Source organism: Cyprinus carpio, chromosome A17 (genome assembly GCF_018340385.1).
Source record: "Cyprinus carpio isolate SPL01 chromosome A17, ASM1834038v1, whole genome shotgun sequence".
Classification (NCBI taxonomy): domain Eukaryota; kingdom Metazoa; phylum Chordata; class Actinopteri; order Cypriniformes; family Cyprinidae; genus Cyprinus; species Cyprinus carpio.
The window spans coordinates 13,387,031-13,407,445 of record NC_056588.1 but is presented as its reverse complement, the minus strand read 5'-3'; the positions used below and the strand labels follow the sequence as shown (position 1 = coordinate 13,407,445).

At 37.9% G+C, this 20,415-nt stretch overlaps 1 pseudogene; it reads right to left on the bottom strand.

Moving 5' to 3' along the window:
• LOC109058360 overlaps window positions 1-17,974 on the bottom strand; it is a 33,592-nt pseudogene extending 15,618 nt beyond the window's left edge.
• Between the last annotated feature and the right edge of the window lie 2,441 nt (window positions 17,975-20,415).

Here is a 20,415-nt window from a genome sequence, read left to right as displayed (position 1 = left end):
CTTTCGAGCTCCCACAAGGCATGTGTATCTTTGGGGTACAGATGGATGAGAGGGTGGGCCAAATCCAATCTATCAATGGCCAGTCTGGCACGCTTTTCCCGTCTCCACAGAACTGCCACAAGGCCTGGGCAGCAGGCTCTCTGGCCTTGCCTAATTCTAATCAGATGGGCAGACCGTGTGTCTGTCAGGGTTAATGGGCTAGAGATGGTGGTCCCTTTAGAAGGGACTGTGGTCAAGCACTAATTAATTAAGGACTCATTTTGAGTGTCTGAGAGCTTTAAAATACAAAAAGAAGAAGATTAAGAGCTGTATCATTTATTTCACTGTAAAGTGTGACCTCTAAAAATAATACTCTGTGCAGCACAGCATAATCTTATAGAACAGAATGAAATCCAGAGATATGATGATTTTTAATTGCCATCCAAACTCTTCCAAACAAACCCAGCTTTATTTATATTTGCAAATTGTACTATGAAAGGGAAGCTTTTGGGGTAGTTGGAGTGTTTTGATTGGCTCTTGTTGGCTGCATGTTGACAGGACCAATAGCGGCTGAGTGGCGAGCGCAGCGGGAGAACTGTCTGCCTCGACTCACGCATGTTGCCTCCTCTCCAACATGGCTTCCCCTAGTACGCTCAAGTAGAATACATTCTGATTAGCCATTCTGCAGCTAAATTACCTCAATTCATTCAAATTATTGTTTTGCCTTTTGTTTAAAGGCCAAGATATGTTTGCAAGTTGAACTACCTGTAAACTGTCATTAAATGCTTCAGGGAAATGAGTATGATACTGAAAAGGCATCCTGAGTTGACTTAATGCAAATACTTGTTTCTCCTGTAATTTTTTTATTGCTGCGGGTGGAAATTGGAAGTTTTCTGGCACAACACACTCAGGCCTGCGATTTCTCTCCGAGAGAGTAAAGGCAAGAAAGAAAGGGAATCATTGTTAAAGTTTATGCATACGTCTTTATCAATATTCGATACAGTTTTGTATAGCGCTTGCATCGTCATGCAACTTTCTCAGTTGCAATTATGTTGATCTAGGCACAGCCAAACATCCTGTCAGCGCGCTTTTCACTGAAGCCAACCCGTGGTTACTCTAAATTTATCCAGCAGAAAATAGACTTCAAGCAGACTTTAAAGACTGGAACAGACTGGGTAGAGATCCAGCAGAGAAACTGTAGTTCTTATTTTCATGAAAATGCTGCTCTTTTTAATTGCTGCATGAGATACTGTCAGAGTGATAATCCGAGAGATCAGCATTTATTAGCTCTCGCTCGTTGCACCTTTTTTCACATTCAGGCCAATTACAAAGAATACAACTCATGCTTTGAAAACCATATGGTGAACAAAATCAGGTTTTCTTCTAATGCTATTGAAGAATTAATTTAGCTTTAAAAGTGCTGTAAAATACTAAGGTTACTTAATTAGTAAAGGAAAACTATGAGCTGGACCATTGATTTACTTTTGCGTCAAATTATACCCTTCGAGAAAAGTGACAAGACACTGGGTCCTTAAGGGGGTGTCATAATTAATAACCATTGACCTTACTTTTGTGACAGTTGTAAAACTCTTCTGTGTTACTTTACAGTGAAAGCAGCTGTCAAGTGTGTCATAGAGAAGTGTTACTCTGGGCTCCCAAAGGCTCGTCTATGAGAATGTGTGCATCTGGGTGTGTTAATCACCTGATTCATCTTGTCACAGGCATGCACATGTACAGAGAAGCACACCAGATTTGGTAGAGAGGCTGGGGGGTAGAGGAGGTGTCAGTCCCTCCTTTATCTCGTCAGAATAGTCTTTACTCAATTACCTGACATAGCACAGGGAGGAGAGGGGGAGGAAGGAGGGGAAGGCCTGCCAAGTGTTTGTAGAAACACTTTAGCAGTGTCAAATGCGATACCTCCATAGCTTCCTCAGCAAAGCAACTCCGGTTTTCACACCGGGTGCGGCATCAAAACTTGGATGCACATCAACTTTTCCAGAGTGGGAAATGGAGGGACTAAGAGACAAATAACAGTCAGAAATGGCACAGAAATCGCACGCTGGGTGTGTGGCAGACTGCAGAAACTTTGGCGCTGGTATTGCAACAAAGTCACAGTGTCTTGTCTAACCGATCTATAAAACAAGGTGTTATGCCTCAAATGAGAAGACGATGAATGTACATCTGCGCCCTAGGGGCATGAACTACATGCTGAGCAAGAAATATTGAACATGCCACTTACCTGACAGGACAACTTCCACCAGGTCCCCTTCCATAATTTCAGCCGCGCACCTCACCAACTGCAGAATGTTGTCCGAGTTTGGATCATGACGGAAAAGAAGAATCTTGTCATACATCCCATAGAAGCCACATTCTGGGAACTGTGACAGAAGAAAAATGATGTCTGTCAGGTATTTTTACACAAGTAAAGGCTATACTGAGTGGGTGGTGTGTAGTTTTATGATGGTTAGCTTACATAAATTGCTTGTCTACTGATGCCAGACGTATAATGCGTCTAAAAGCCCTGCCCACATTTTCAAATTACAGACAACATTTCTCATACCTGAAGCTTTTCATTCAGCTATTAAAAAGTACTCAGAAACCACATTATGATGCTCATGGGACAAACTTGACTGACAAAAACAGATTTACAGCATTAAATGCTTTTCGTTTTTTCTCTCTCTCTCTTTTTTGACTGCTCCTAAACAGTTTTACAAACAGCAGCCTCACAATCAATTCAATGTCAAAAAGAAGAGAGCAACATATTGACTGACCCGTGTAGACCGCTGGGAAATGGCTCACTAGCCTCATTCCCTATTGATCCCTGCTGGGTTGAGTTGCAGCAACACTGCAGAGAAGGCCTGCATGTAATGGCAATTCAACCTCTTCTAAGCTACATCTAAGCTATTTGGCTTTTATTACACCACAAACCAAAAAGATCACAAATAAAAAAACTATTCTGGCTGTCACAATCAACTTGTATTTAGACTTTGCTATTGCATTGACATTTCTCTTAAAGTTCACACATGCACAATATGCTGGTAGAAAACTGTGTTGAGTATAAGCTTTTGAAATAGCACACATAAAGGCAACTGGTTATGTTAAGCTGTGATTGGTTCATGCGATAAATCCCGCCTCTTGTGTTCATGCATATTCCGCGTTCGCGAATCAGTCTGAATGAACAATGTGGCATTAATGGGAAGACTGATTTTAAAAAGTAAATAACACGACTTGCACACTTAAATATATAATCACTTTGTAACATCAAAATAAGACTTAAAATGGTCTGAAAACATGATCAGTGGGAGTTTTCTAGTGATTAATCAGCTGGTCAAATTTTAAGTAAATCTCTGTGTGTGTGACCAATATTTACCAGCTTTGATGACTGATGAAACCATATAATTCAAAAATAGTTCAAATTTAACTATTAAAAAGAATAGCTGAACATAAGTTCACAAATAAAATATATAGTTTAAATTGTTTCTGCCTTCACTTATTATTTTGGAATAAATGTAAAATGCTTAAAAACACTAACTTGATGAGATTCATACTTGGCTTTAATAAACAGAATATTGATTACATTGTTAATGTAAAAATATAAAATAGAATTGCTTTTTTGTTGTTGTTATTTTCTGGTAGTGTAATGTTTATTTTACCAAGAACATTTGACTGGGACAGGAATTTACATTTTTTTATTATTTATTTATTTTTTTAAAAAAGGGACTTTGCCTCCTCATTTCAGAACACTACCGCAGACCACTGCATTATACATAATATAAATATCATCTTTTATATCACCTATCTTCCTTTTATTATATATTTTATTATATATTATATATTTTCAAGTCCTGAATTTAAAGTCAGCCAGCTCCCAAATACTAGTACATTATGTTCAACCTTTTCCTGATTTAATAATCGCTTTTCTGGTCTTGCAACCATGCAGCTGAGAGCATGTATGTGCCTGATATTCCTGCATGCATTTAAATGTACAAAGATTCAGGAAGCTGCTTCGAATGAGATTTCTGAAGAGGCATATACAGAGAGCAAAGTATGGCACGGCACTGAATAGGAAGTGAACGAATGTGGAGAAAATCCAATTTCTAAATAGAGACACTGAACAGCAGTGACTAACGTTGAGAAAGAAACTGCGGGATTACAAAACGGCTCCATCCAAGATATCTGGATGCTAACAGACCGTGAAAAATATGATGATTATCAGACTACAGGTTAACAGATTTGGACACTAATCATTCGCCTTGTTCCCAATCCAGTCGAATAGTGCTGTCACATTTATTTCACAATTCCAAATGTACCATTTTTACAGTCAGAGTCTCTAAAGAGCATCTGATTGCCGCTAATGTTTCAAGCTTGCTTCTAACCAGCGCACAGGTTTGAGAGAAAATAGCGATGACTCTATCATTGTTTAGCAAGAGGAGCGAGAAACCAGCGAATCGCCAAGCAACCAGGCAGAGAAGCTCACCTCCGAACGGATGTACACTGCACCAAAATGTGCTGTAAGCGTATCATTTACTAAGGCAGTAGCACGCATTCCAAACCAATGCATGGAAATTAGATTCAAGCCCCACACATAAACTATCCTCCAGTATTCTCACGACATTATGGCATTTATTAGATTCAATTTGACACCACTTGTGGGACGTGAGTATCTGTTTTTTCACATTTTCTTTATGCGGTTTAATTGGTGCAGATTCTTTCCCCTCTTGTCTACTCTAATGAGTGCTACACAATGAAGATACACAGAGGCAAGTGTGCTTTTGAGGTCACCATGACAGCAGCCTCACTGTAACAGTGTGGGTTGTCATGGCAGCGGACACCCAAGGCTCTTTCCTGATTGAGCACTATTCATTTGTTTGGCACAAATGGATGCACATATATCTGCTGCATGTCTGAGCCATCAAAGCCGAAGACACACCGATCCTTGTCATTAACCCCTTGGGAGATGTCTGGCTCGAATCGGTGGAATCCTCTGACAATAACTCTATGTTATTGCCTCTTAGAGAGCTGCCCAGACCCCCTTGCTTGATGGTCTTTCACGACTGTCATTTTCTGCCATCTCTCTGTATGTGTTTTATAGATGACAGGCTAGCACGGTGAGAAGAACATCAATTTGGATGTTGTCTTCCCTTTAAAACAACGGGTTGCTGAAGCTGGTTGTCAGGGTTGGAGCCGAGCACTTGTCGTGTCTTCCGAATAAGGCAGGTATTTTTGGGGAAAAAAACGGGAAGGAGGAAAGATGGACGGGCAGAGAGAAAGATCGAGCCAGCGAGCGCTGTGAAAGCTCGTAAGGAGTGAATCATCTGTCTAACTGTCAAACCCCCTCTCGCCTACGGCCACTACCAGGCTCAATGCCCTGCTCTTAACATTAAAAACCTTTGTTCCTTCCTCCCAGTCACTGCTTTGGCATCCTAAAGAACCTTAGTCCCTTTCATTACTCAAACTAATGATCTCAAACTGTTGTCATATTGGGAGACATGCATTATATTACATTTTAAAGGTACATAATTGGATTACTGCTATTACAATTAAGCTTTAGGATGTAAAATACATTTTCACAGATCGGTGGATGTGCACATGTTAAATGATCATTTAACCTTTGCATTGATATTACCCTACTTTTAGCCTAGCATGCCGGCAAAAACACATTATAGCTTACTTTTTGAAATTATTATAGGTACAATATTTAAATAAGCACTTTTTTTCGTGACCTCTAAAAATATGTTTTTTTATATTATGAATATGTGTAGTATGATTGAAATCTGGACATACTACATCACGCCATGTTGTCAGTGTCTGTAAAGTCAGTAAAGTGTCCCAGTATCACAGAATGCACACTTTCGGAATCTCCAACAGAGGTAGTAGGTAATTTGGATTACTTTTGCATACTGCCACACTTTTGCCAGGGACAAGTTCCTGGCTGGGATTTTCAGATTGCCTAAAATATCCAGGTTTTGGCTGTGTTTTCATATTTACTGAAGATAATGAGTAAAAAGTAGTTTGACCAATATTGTGTATGCATTGTAACAAAAAATGGCGTGACCACCTGGTGACAATGCATGACATTTACCTACTACGGGTAAAATTTGATTTACATGAGTTGGAAAAACCCATTTGCCATACGATGGTTGATAACATGTTTTAAATTGCCAATAAGCCCCTTTGTTTATTTTGACCGGCTCTGTAACTGGCACTTATTTTGCCCAGGTTTGAATGATAACAATGTAATTACTCTACAGGGGCCCTGTTAAGTGCTTCTAAGATATGAACTGTCCAACAATGTATAAAAATCACATTTTATACTTAAAATAAATTTCCTTAAGTAGCGACTAGTTTATTTTCTTTATAGACCATGCAAATCATTAAATGCAATTTTACTGATTTTAGTGCGACTTGAATGTTGAACTTTTTTGTGTGGATCTGGTTTGATCAGGCTGTTCTTTTCCAGTGCATGTCTAGAAGACGTTCTTGGTTGGTTGTAACTGCTATTTAAATACTTTTGAGGAGGTCCACACCAGATTCCTTCAGTGTTCAGTCTCCAGTGGAAAATCCCCTCTATTACATTAGTTAGTTATTTTTCCTCGCTTTAGCTAGAACATGAGGGCTTTGCATATGGATTTTTAAATGCGAGTTGCATTTTATATACCGTATGTTCATATTGTGGCCATTGTAGTTTCAGGAAAAAAACATACATAATTGAAATGTGGGACCCTGCTTACCGTCTTGGATGCAGAGGACGAAGCTCCCATTTTCAGGACTGTCCCACATTGTACCAATTGTACGAATCATGGTTTGCGAAAAGGTGGGATCTACAGTTAACTATCAAAGCAATGCAAATACATGTACAGATAATCTATTAGGCAATTTAGAAATCCTGGCTACGTAGTGTGGCCATGAGTGGACGTATGGTCATCCTTGGTTTTATGCATACTATGAATTCAGGACCATTACTGCCCTGTTTTTTGACATACTATCCATCTGATTTTACAAAACAGAAGTGGGCTAGTATTTTCTATGAATGTGTGAAACTTCCAGTTCATTAACCATTATATAATAATAACTGGAAGAATAAAAATGCACTAAAACAGTAAAACTATTTTGCACTAGCAGTGTTTAAAGTATTACAAGCTACTTGTACAGCTAAAAATAATTGGAAAGACACTTGAGAGCCTCACACATTCATGTTACCAAATGGCTGCACGTGTTCTTACGTAAAAATAAGGTGGATATGTAGAGAAGTAGGCATATTTAGATGCAGCGTATATGTAAGGATAAACCAAATACTGGTCATGTATAAGAGCGGCCCTGTGACGTGTGGTCATGCATTTTCCATTATGGCAGATGTAAAGGAAGTGAAGGGAAAACAATATTAAATATCAACTTGATATAAAATCAGGGCGGGTTATGTGACACTTCACTTCAAAACAAGCACAAATCGCAGTGAGGACTGCAGACTAAAGATGTGGGTTATCAGCAACAAAGATGACAACGACAACAGCAGCAGCAAAATATGCGGTGATGTCTAACTCTATTAGGCTATGTGAAATCCATGCCAGTAGAAGAACAGACACCAGTGACGCACAAACCGTTGTCTTGTAATCAGTTTTGAGGATGATAAATAAGCAAGAGGCTATGAGCGGAAGAGAAATAGCTGTTCACCGCTGTTCCAAAGTCAGTAGAGCAGTGTGGTTTGTTTCCTTGTAGTATTATGAGCCATTGTGTGCAAAAGCATGGCTGAGTCAAATGTTGCACCTCAAAGAAAAAGGATTCAGCACTTTGTTTGGGTGGGTCTCATATTCTCCTCAGTATTTGGCATAAATATATACATGCTAAGCAGATGCAAATACTATGAAACATTTTCTTATTCACTGTAAAAATGATTTAATCATTATTTTCCATTTGACTCGTCACAGTAATTTCTGGCACTTCCAGAGGAGTTCTCAGAGTTTCAACTTGATTTATTCATTAGTTTCACCATAAGTAAATTCAGAGTGGTTGGGTGAAGTGTAATGAACTTTAACACCGTTGTAACTTTGGCAGTGCAGTTTGCTGTGAGAAAAACTGTATGAACGTGCCAGAAGGGAGAACACTTTTGTACTGAGAAATATAACTTGCAATATTATGCTTTCCAAAACATGTTTTAAAAATGTGGCTGGCGACTTGGATCTTAAATATTTAGAATGCTGTATCTGAAGCAACCAATAGAGGACAGTGCAAACATTTGTGCGTTTAAGGAATGCCTGCGTTCTCTTAAAATAATTCTATGTTGACGCAGGTACTTTTGCTTCTAGTTACTGTCATACTTTCTTACATCATCCATGCTAACTTTAAAATTGTTTACGCAACCTCATCAGTTCATTCTTATATGACTTTATTTGTTCTGTGCAACACAAAAGAAGATATTTTGAATACTGCTTTATCACTCACTTCCACTGTATGGCAACAGAAAAACACTGAGAGACTTTTTTTTAAATGTAGGCCTACTTGTTTTGTTCAAAAGAAGAAAGTGAGTCAGTCATTTCGAACAACATGAAGTTGAGTAAATATTGACAGAATTTTCATTTTTAGGTGAACTAGTCCCTTTAAGGTGGGCAGGCATGTTGTGTGGTGATGACAGCAACTATAAAACCTGAACTAACATAAAGCCTCTGTAGAGAAGCCACTAAAAACTGTTTAAATGTGTTTAGTGCAAACACATTCAATTTAAAATATGTAATATACAGTATATATATATTATATATATAGTTATATATATACTTAGTAATATATATATATAAAAATATATATATATATATATATATATATATATAAAAGTAAAGTTTATTAAAAAAATATTTAATGCAAAACAAACAATAAGTGTACATTTAGTTAATCATGCATTACCAAGTATTATGGAAATGAATACTTAAATTGATCAACATACAAAATATTAAGCCGCACAACTGTTTTCAACATTTACAATAAAAAAAGCCATGTTTTCATTGAAGCAACCAGATAAGTGGATGTAAATAAATGGCTTTGTTTCCCAAGATTGACGCATGGAAAAATAAGCATTTTAAAAGAGGGTTTACACCAACGACGGATTCAATCCAATAATCCATGTACTCATCAAGAGCAGTTCCTGTATAACAAAACATTTGAGCACCGTTCGAAAACACCTGAAGAGTGGGAAAAGAGTATCATATTAGAGAGCTGTAAACGTATGTGGGCTTTGTTCATCTACCAGAAAACCAAACCCACTAGATTCAGAGGGAACCAGTCCAATGGGCCCATAGGACAGCCATGAACCATAACCACGCATCAGTCAATCAGTCCTGTCCGAACCATGTGTAGTCTGCAGGTTATAGCTGCTGTCTGTGCTGGAACAACCACTGATCCATACTATTGGAGCACTGTGCTCCTCTATTTATTCACCCTACACACACCACACCAAGGAAACCACCTTCTGCCAAAGACAAGATGTTGATAGACAGGTTCAGTTGTCCTATCAAATCATATTAATACAGTACCTATAAAAGCAAGTTTGAGGTAGTTCATTTGTCCAAACAATAAAAGTTAAAATTTTAGTTTGGGAGCATAAGTGACTTCCCTGTATTGAGCAAAAAATGTCCTTCAAAAATATCACTTATGTTCCGCATAAGGAAGTAAAGTAGGTTTGGAAAACAACATGAGGGTGAGTAAATATGTCAGAATGTCATTTTTTTTTTTTTTTTTTGGTGAGTTTATCCCTAATTAATCAATCTGTACTGATGATTTCTAATGACTAATTTTACTATAATTGCTTGAGATGGGCCAAAAAGGAGAATAGCACCAATTTAAAAAAATCACAGCCGTAATAACTGAGATGTAAAGAACTTTATGTCTTCAATTTCAAGCTCAAAATTAAGTGTTTCTCACTCACATACTGTAACATTTACATGTGCTTAATTCCTGATGGAGAATGCATTGCTGGATGAGCGACACTATAAGACTGAACTGCACACTGTGATCATAACTGGGTACAGCTCTATTTTTAGGAACTGCTAAGTTTCTCATTGTCACTTAATAGCTGTATGTTCACACTTTTATTAGTGAGTATTTTACAGCTCCTTTCCTCAGTGTCGACATGCCCCACGAACTAAGCCCTTGGCAAAGTGCACTCGGCTGGAGACAGCGAAGTTCCTGTTGGGCTTTAAAGGTGCTACAGCAGATTCATTAAAAAAACATGACAGGCTTAGCCGGTGGTGCCCCTCTAAATTGACGTTCATAATGTTGATATTTTTGCCTATGATAGGGTGAACTGGACTAACTCACACAGCATGAAACTAATATTTAAGCCCAAGCATTGGTGTGTGTCCTCCATTCAACTGTACTGCTTTCAGTTGTTTTCATAGAAATTAAGAACATCTTAGAAAAAAGTCTTAACCAGTTTTAAGAGAGACTTTTTTTTATTAAGGTTGAATTCACTTCCATTGGTTTTAAATATATCGGAAAGTAAATAAATGTTATAAATAAGTAAAAAAATATGGTTATTATCTAAAGGTCAATAAGAAAGTCCACGATAAAGAAAATGTGGTGTAACCCTCAATTAAAAGTAAAAATCGTTTACACCAATATTTACACCCGATACAACTGATACAGGTCGATATAAAGGTTAAAACTATTGTATGTATTTATGTGATCAAAGTATGGCATTTTATGTGAGCAGTAATGTTGTGAAACAATAATTACAATTTTAAATTACAGTTTCAATTTTAATATAATTTAAAATGTAATATATTCCGGTGGTGGATGAAAGCTGAATTAGCATAATCTATTTTAAATACACTGAATGAAAATGTTAATTATTTTTTTTGTTTGTTATTTTTTTGTCGAAATCAATATATGTTTTTCCAGGATTCAACATGAATAGAAAGTAAAAAATAAATAATAAATCAGCTTTTTATTGACAGAGAATTTTGTAACATTCCTAAATGTCTTTACTGACGCTTTTTTTTTCACATCACTGACCCAAAAAATGTCAAAGGATATTTCACTCCTCATATACATATAAGTAAAACAAACAAAAAGTGCTAAATGCTTATTGAATCAGACACTTGATCTGTAAAGCTCAATGGTGATGCTTTAAAGTGGAAATAAAACAGGCAGTCAAGCGTTTACAAGTATTTAATAAGTGAATTTTCCACTTTAAATTAAAAAAATATATAACAAAAACGATTCATGTAACCTTTTTAAAGGAAAAGGGGGGTTGGTGGTTGGTTTGCTCATTGGCCAGTAAAGTACTGTATAAAGCATTTCTTTACGAACTTTCTGAAACACATGCCTTGTTTAAATGGAGGTAGACGAACTTGAAAAGACTGAGAACGATATATATGTAAACTAACAACATTTGTTTGTTAAAATAACATTTGTTTTTAAAAAAAAAAAAATCAGGACATTGCGGTGGTACTGCAAGATGGTGGCGCTCTTGCTCCAAAAGCTATACAAAACATCCCTTATTTTCTTAAAAAACAGTTACAATTGATCGTGTTTTGTTGTAATATATTTTTAAACATAAAGTGGAAATCAGTTTACTAGATAATGTAAACTTGACTGACTGCTTCACTTCCCACTTGAAAGTTGCTGTATGTAGGATTGACACTGAGGTAATGCAGTCCAAATTCCAAAATATTGGAGAGGTTTTTTCACCCTGGCTCCCTTGACGCACACGCGGTTGCCAGAATTGACGAACGAGTGCACTTGACGATGGATGAAATGAAATATGCTGTGGTTTTTCCGCCACCATGGCAACCCGGGTTTGCCGAAATACAATTGGGTAAACTGGGTTTCACAAACAAAACAAACCAACAAACACAAGACATTCCGGTCCGGAACGCACATTTTTAAAGGAGAATAACTGACTGTAGCATTGTTTTTCAGATAAACAAGTATGTTAACGCCACATGTTTCTTAAATATCTGCAAACATATTATGGTATTTTTATGCTTTAGTAGAGTCAAAATCTTACCTACAGCACCTTTAAGGTTCAACTCGAAGTGGCTCAATTATACCTTGTTATAGGGCTTTTTTCAGTAACTGGATGTAAAAAAAAAACACTACAAGACTGTTTTTGTGCTTGGGTTTTCCTGAAGAGCTAATTGTGTTTTTCCAAACCCTGCTGAACACCCATGAAAAATGATGTAAATTCCCCAGTACAAACTGCATTGACACTGAGACCAAACAGTACATTTTTTTAGTCATTTCAATTACTGAAATATGCAGTGTTTACTTCATTATGGAAAAGCAATTAACAAGCTTATTTGTTAACTTTCCATCGTATTTCCATGTTGGGAGCACATGTGAGTTCCATATGAATAATCGCTATTAAATAAACAATATGCAAAGCTGAATCCCTGAGCTCCATGGGTGGCACCCTACCCAAGAAACACATGTCAAGACTATTTTGCCAGAGCCACAGTATTATATACAACAACAAGAATCCATTCAGCCACCTAATTGGCTGAAGACCAAAGGGTGCTTTTGCGGCCCTGCTATACACTGTAGAAAAAATCAAGATGAATGGGATGATATGAAGCCACGGTTCTCAAAAACAGACATGCATGCACGTGTACACACATGCAAGCCGTCATGTATCTCATGGTAATGAAAGCTTTTGAATACTCTCCAGAACAGCTGCTTAACAATGGGCAGCTTCATCTCTCATCCCAATGTAGGAGTGTGTGTGCGTGCGTGTGGGGGTGTGGTGGGCGTGTGTGTGTGTGTGGTGGTGTGGGTGTGTGTGTGTGTGAGTGCGTGACCCACATGGCTCTTGTCACCATAATAGCACTCAGATAACTACTTCACAGACAATCATAATCAGTTGCCAAGCAACTAGAAAGACCAGTGCTGGGAAGATGACCATATAAGCTAATATCGATGATAATTCAAATATAATGTCTTAGGCAATGTAAATGTTATAATTGCGTTAAATTCTACAGTGTTAGAAGCCCCTTTCATCGTAACAATATGAATAGCAAAATACACTGTTTTTTAATGCCCATCTTTAGAGAGACTCCATTTGCATCAATAAACCTAGCTCCACGACAACAAGGATATTTTTTTACTTGTGTTTTAGACCCATGATGGATGCATTAGGCTGACATGAATCACTTGTCAAACACAAGTAGCTGTCCACACAGCCCTCATCAGCTACCCCCTCATCTGCCGCCGCGTCTATGCAATGGACTGAGCAATGGATCGATTAGCGCTTAGCATGAAGATGCGGCAAGCCCTGCTGATTAATATAAGAACACTTTGAGGAGTGGTAATGCAAAAAAGGTGCAAACTTCAAACAAAGGCGCTATCACTTTAATTAAGCCTGATAATCCATAGCACTAATGGATTCACAGTCTATTTAGGCAGCCCCTTGATAGCCACTCAGGACTTTTTTTTTGTCAATGTGAGAAAGAAGGGGAGATGGTAAAGAGAGTTTTCATTTCTTTCACTGCAGGTCATTATGCTGCCCCTTTTTGCTAGTTTTTGTTATGTGCTTCTAATTGTAAAATGTACAGAGTGATTTCTGTTCAAATATATTTTTAAAACTATATTTTTTTTTTTATTTTATATAAAAGTTTCTTTTTCAAAATCGCTTTTTAGAAATATCATGTGTTTGTCTTCCAAGTTGGAATCACTTGGTCATTTCATCAAAGACTAAGACTTGTAATCACAGGAAACGTCTCCCAGAATGTGATTCTGAATCAGTCGAATCATTGAGTAAAGGCCATTAACACCAAGTTTGATAACTATAACAAGAAACAATGAAGATAACAGTGACTAGAAGAATAGTGTCCACAAACTGTAACGATAACAGCACAGAGCAAACAATAGTGTTGGAATCATTTTTCAACTATTTTTTTCCCAGTTTGTGATGAATGATTAAAAACATTGCCAGCCAATCAGAATCCCATTATGCTTTTCAAGAGCATTAGCATTTAAAGCGGCAGACAACAAAACTGCAGTTTGTGCTTAATAAAACAGAACTGATTGTGCTTTGGTGTGGACATTAATAAACTTCTAATTATATCTTTGACAGTTAACATTATTGGTTTCAACATTGCCTTATTATAATAAAAATTGTGACAATTTTCACTAGCTTTCACATGTTTACCTCCACATCTGCCCTTTATAATCGTGCAGTTGCTGTGAATAATTTTTCATCTGCAGCAAACATCTTCATGTTCTGCTTCTAAAATGGGACAATATAAAATGTCTTGCGCTATAAACCTATTGGTTTATATAACTCTCTGACGACTACTTATATAAATTAGCTGTTGGAAGCTTTGCGCACTGTATTTATGACAGAAATTCTGTCACTTATAGGTTGGTTTCATAGTCAAGCAGTCTTGCTCCACCTTTCATGACTTTCTGAGATTTGACTGAGGGTACAGTCTTGATCCTTACAGCTCAAGAGATATTTGTTATCCTCTGCTTTACTTAAACCGCCCTTTCTGGCTCAGCCTTAACTTGTATTCATAACAAAGGCCAGCCACAGCCAAAGAGGCCCAAACTGAGATCTAAAACTCGCCGCAGGTTTAGGCCAAGACCCATCTTATGATGTAGAAACATCTTGTTTCTTAAAAGGAACTCGTTCACCCTAAATGAAACTCCTGTTATGTTTACTCTCCCTCATGTTTGATGTCCATCATGAATAATTTAGCATGAGGAAACTTGACATTCCAAGCATTGGCTTGAATTCTTAAAAACCCAACCCAATGAGGCCAATAAGTATCTTTAAAAGGGTAGCTTTCTTTTTCCTTGACTGCATAACTGCATAACACACACACCGAGATAGCAGTGCGGTCCAATTTGTGAAGCCATCGTTAGTTTGAGCCAAGTTCTTTTTAATGAATCCATTGGATCTGGTTCATAAAAACCAGTATTACCCCATTTGGTTATAGCATTTCTCACACCAGTCGACGCAGTGGGACTCTCACTCCCTCTCATCTAAAGTCGTCTGAAGCTATAGGAATATTAGCATGAATAGGTTCAAGGGACTGCAACTTTTAAAACCCTTTTAAAAAAAAACACATTTTAATAGTGACTTTGCATCTTTTTTGAAGCTTGAAACTGGTTAACGAGACACTCGGAAATAAACCTATGAAGAAACGAACAGTACGATTGTTAGGATACATTCATTCTGTTCCACACATCTGTGTGGTCACACATCAGACCTACCTTATATTTATCAAAAAAAGAGAAGATAGGAAATGAAGTTTGACGCAAGGACAGCTGTGGGTTTTGTCTATTACATTTCTGTCTGAGCTAACATGTTCTTTCCCAGATAACCAACAAAACACCCCGTAACAGCACAGAACTGCAGATAGACTACGAACGTAAACTCATACTCCCTCCCAGCCTGCGAACACATTCCAACACATTATTCCAATACAATATAAGCACAGAAATTGTTTGAGACTGTCTGCAATAACAATGTCACCTTCACCTCATACACACTTATTCAACATCTCACATCTAACTATTTAAAGTGTTAAATACTCTGAGTGCTTATGCTCTATGAGAGCCTCCCCATCTGAGAACGTGTATACAAGGCGCTGAAGGAGCTCAGGTTGCAGTTTTTGTTGTTCCTCATTCGCATTTTTTTTCTTCTTCTAAATACATTTAAACAAGTACTTCTGTTTTCCAAAAACACATACTGACAATGTCAGGCCTTAAAAAAAAGGTGTTTCTTGTTAAGCCGTCCACAAGATGCTTGTTGTTGTTATGCTTATCAAAATACTGCTCTGTATTTTAACACCTGTATGTCTTAAAACACTACAGACTGCAACCTCCGGAGACTTTGTGTTGCAGAATAAAACTAGGAAGCCTCAAGGGGAGTGGAAAGAGATTTTGGGGGAAGAAAACAAAGTTTGATAATGGTGGGAAATTATGCTGTTGTCAACCCCTCCGTGTCTCGGTCAAACTTTGTAAGATCGCACAATGAGTAATATTTATGGAGCTAGTATCATTCTGGTGACGTGTCACAGCACAGGTGCTTACTTAAAAACAAAAACACATTTTGCCGCAGAAAGATATTAATAACTGTGCAGATGTCATCGCATGCGTGACAGTCTGACTGCTGTGTTATCACTGTGTTATGCGATTTCTGAGAATATGAATATACACACTAATGAATTAGTACAAGTACTTGTGAGTTCACATGTCATCAGATGTGGCTTTCACTTTCATGTCGTTCCAAACACAAAAAAAGTTACACCAAAAAAAATTTAAAATCAAATCCATTAACCATATTTATCAAAAATGAAACACATTACAGTTATTTATCAGAATGTTCATTTCCATACAAGAGTAGAGAGGTGCCAGCTTAATTTTTAAGCTTCAAAAAGGACAAAAGGTCCATATGATTTGTTTGTTGTATCACAAAGCTTCTAAACCGCACAGTAGTTTTATGAGGAAAAGCAGAAATATTTAATTTTATTCACTGAAAACCTTTTGTTCCAACCTCAATACCTTTATGATACACATGAGAACTTCTTTTGTGACAGCTTGAGCGTGCTCAAACTTGACAGCATAAATTCATCATGTTTGAACAATATTTTAGAACTATAAGAGAGAAGAGAAGTATGGGAAAAAAAGCAAAGACTTAAAAGAGTGTTGCTAAAGAACCATTTTCATCTTGACTTAGAGAAATATGAGGGCAGGGCTACATTCTTTCTTCATTTACTCAAAGAGCTCCAATTCAGTTTGCTTCAGTAGATCACAAGATTCTGCCAAAATAATAGAAAATTATATATGTATATAAAAAAAAAAGAACACGCAAAATGTTAACAAATATTAAGAACATGTATTAATAAATATTTAATTTTTGATTTCTAAGGATATGTTCTAAAAATCTCTAAATGTTTTAATCTGTTTTTAATTTAATGCCATTGTCACTTCTTATAGTTTCATTTTGCCAAAGCAGTATTAGTCATGGGAAGAAGAAGACAAAAAAAAAAAAACACACCTATAGCAACAATGCAGGTGTTATGTTTTTGTTTAGTACTTTCTATCCATTTAATCTGGTTATTTAACAGTTCTCACTTTGTTCTTGAAAAAATGCAGTTTAAATATGAAGTTCAAGGCCACATTATACAACTGTTTTTCAGGTGAGCTAAAATAATTTTGCCTTGATGTTCACTCAGTGCAAATATAAACTTGTTCAGTAGGATATCCCAAACAAAGCATAAAACCTCTGGACATAATCCACTGAACAGTTCAGAAAGAATGCAATTCAGTAGGAGAGACAGGCCTGCAGTACTCTGATGCTGTGTGTTAGTACAAGCCCTTCACTGGTTCAATAAGTGCCCAACGTCACCATGTCGTCATTGCTGTCAATGGAAAATACAATGCAGAACACTTAATGATGCTTCACATCCAGTGTGTGTTCCTGTTGCTTCAGTTCATGGAGTAACCCTCACAGTTATGACAAGAATTCACTTTAACCGCTATTTTCTATCAATTTCTTTATCTTTTGAAAAGTTTAAAGCTCATTTGTAAGCCTGTGTGTTCTGGCTTAACAGACTCCTAAATAAAATTAATTCATGGACAAAATCCATTAGGGGCAGATATTTGAACAGGCTATCATAAACAGATGCCGCCTTAAAACACAGAGCCAATATAAATATAGCTTTCGCTCCGTGGTAAAGAAAAATAAGCACCAAATGCCTAAGCAGTCTACGAAGTTAAAAGTGAGTTCCAAACTCCGGACGGTTCACTTCTTTCATTATTTAGATGATTACGTCTATGGTAATTTAACGTGAACAGCAATGAATGAAACATGAAGAATATGGAAGTGTGATACCTTCTGGTCCACGATGGAGCATGCCATCTCTCACCTTGCGCCAGGCTGAACTCGCTCGCGGAGTCCAGCAGGACGGGTTCCCGGCTCAACCCCGATCTGGATTTGAAGGAAATGCCTTGCGACCCCGGAAGGCCTCGGCGGTCGGATCACCGGAGGCACGCTCATATGAACTCCTGGTGTCACCACACAATCACGTCTAGACAGCGATCAGATCGGGCTGTTTGATCGAGTTCACACACCGGTTGCGCAACTGAGGCAAACTTCAGATCCCTAAAGACGTCGGAGGTAGGCTAAAACGGTAGAAGAAAACGCGCGAATTTCAAGCAAAAAAACGCCAGTAATGAAATGCAAAAGAGCTATTTTGGACATTGAGAGACGATAATGATGATGATGATGATGGAGATACAGACGTCAGATATGTTTAATGTTGGCCTCTGATCGACACACCGCCTCCTGGCTGCCCTCTTCATCACGGAGGCCTACCGTGCGGTTGCTGCAATGGCTTAACTGGGACGCGGATGCTTAAAGTTTTATGTGCTATGGATTCTTGACACCCCCAAAACATAGATGAAATGATTTTCGCTTACAGGTCATATGGAATAGAGTCGGTACCCTGATCGAACAATTGCTATGGTAACCATAGCTCGCTTAAAACCTTATATAAGTAGCGCCGGCGCTGTGGTGGGGCATTCGAGGTCGTGCCCCTCTAGCGGTCATTGATGCTCCTCCTGGCAGGCCATGGCGCGCTCCAAAAAAAATATCCCTCCCTTTTAGTTATTATTTTAATATTAAATGTTCAAACTGTAACTTAAATAAAAATAAAAGACTGGGGAAAAATGCATAATTTTGGTTGTTCATGCAGACGCTAGCATAGGCTTCGGCCATGGTGGAATGCTTATTGGTCGCTGAGTAAACTTTGTTACATTTTGATTTGCAGCACGCCAGCAAAATCCATTTAAAGTTGAAGGAACAGCTTGTCCTGCCTATATTATAGATTGTGCTGTTAGCAACTCCATTTTAAAAATTTCAAAAAAAAAAAAAATAAATAATTAAAAAAATGGATTTACTTAAAATGGTTTAAACTCTCTGCAGCCTCATTAATCAGCAGACTTAGATACTCCCGCCACTTTACCACGGGTCTATGAGAGCCGAAGCTGGCCTCTTCTTCGCGTAATGCTAGCCCCGGACAAATCGCCAAAATATTTAATACGCAGACATTTCCAGTGGATGATATCCAACTCAAGTATCTAGTAGGCAAAAGCCTTAAGTTTTTTTCAGAAATATCTATACGAAAAACCTCGTCTGATGGGGACATTTTTTTTTTTTGCCGGGTATTTTAAAGCTCAAACTGATTCGTGTTTATTTTATTCGCTGTAATTTTGTTAATTTATTTTAAGTATAAAAAAAATATATTATGGCTGGCCGTAGGCCTATTTTATGTTTTTTATTTAGCCTATATTATATTTATAGTGATGTTCAAAACGTTAGGTTGCATAACAATGTGCTTAATGTTAATGTTGCACTTATCTTATTTTTGTAAGGCGAACTGTTATTGGATGTTCGAGTTGATCTGAAAAAGAGGTCTTCGCCCTCTGTGTGTGTGTAAGGGTAAAACGGAAGAGAGGGGGGGGGGAGAAGAGTGCCCCGGCTGGTTCAAGTGCCCTCTTTGAAGTCGCGGTACGGCGCAATAGGTCGACAACAGCCCAAATAAACACCCCTTGTTCATTAAAAACGCCTCGGTCTGAGAACGCTACAATATTATTATTTTCTGTCCTGTTCTGTTGTTTAGGCTATCTGTTCTTGGGCCGGGTTTCCCGGATAACTTATAAAGCCTAGCCTATCTTAGCTCTTAAAAGCCTCTCTCATGCAAGGTTATAAACATTAGTCAGCACCTCGCTGCTTCCCCAAAAATGTAGGCTACTGAACTCAGAGAACGAATAGGCTACACACGCGGCTACTTGAGCGTCCATTCGCAAAGTGCTGAACTAGGCTATACTAACCTTATATGGAATCGTATTCTGAACGCTTTAATTAACAATCGCCATCTGTTGCGTATTAGGAATCAAGACAGGTAAAAATAAAATTAAAAAATTATATAATGACATTCTTGTAATAATATAAAAACCCATAATCACGGAAGAAGAGGCGGAACCGGCGAACATTCAAATAAAACTTTAATAAACCAAATAAAGATATCAGCGCGACAGCCCTCACGGTCGACTGCCAGCGCACAAACAAAACCAAACACAAAATAAAACCCAGGCCTGGTCCTCTCTCGTCCTTCACCGTCGCTGCTCCTCTTTATCCTCCCAATCTCCTCCGTGGGACTTCGAGACCGGTGAGTGGAGCAGGTGTCGCCATTTCAATCACTCCACCGCCTTCGCCTCGCTCCCACGGCCTCGCCCGCTCCCCACTCGTCACAATTTATATATAGATAGATCATTGAGCTAACATTCTAGGTAGAATGTCATTCACCATAGCTCATTGAGCTAACTGGATCTTTCGTCAGATCCGGGTCGGCAAAACAGAGTACCTACGCTGAAGTCTTCTGTTCCTCTTTAGATAAAAAACCCAAGTCTAAACCGTTCATTGTCATTCTATATAGA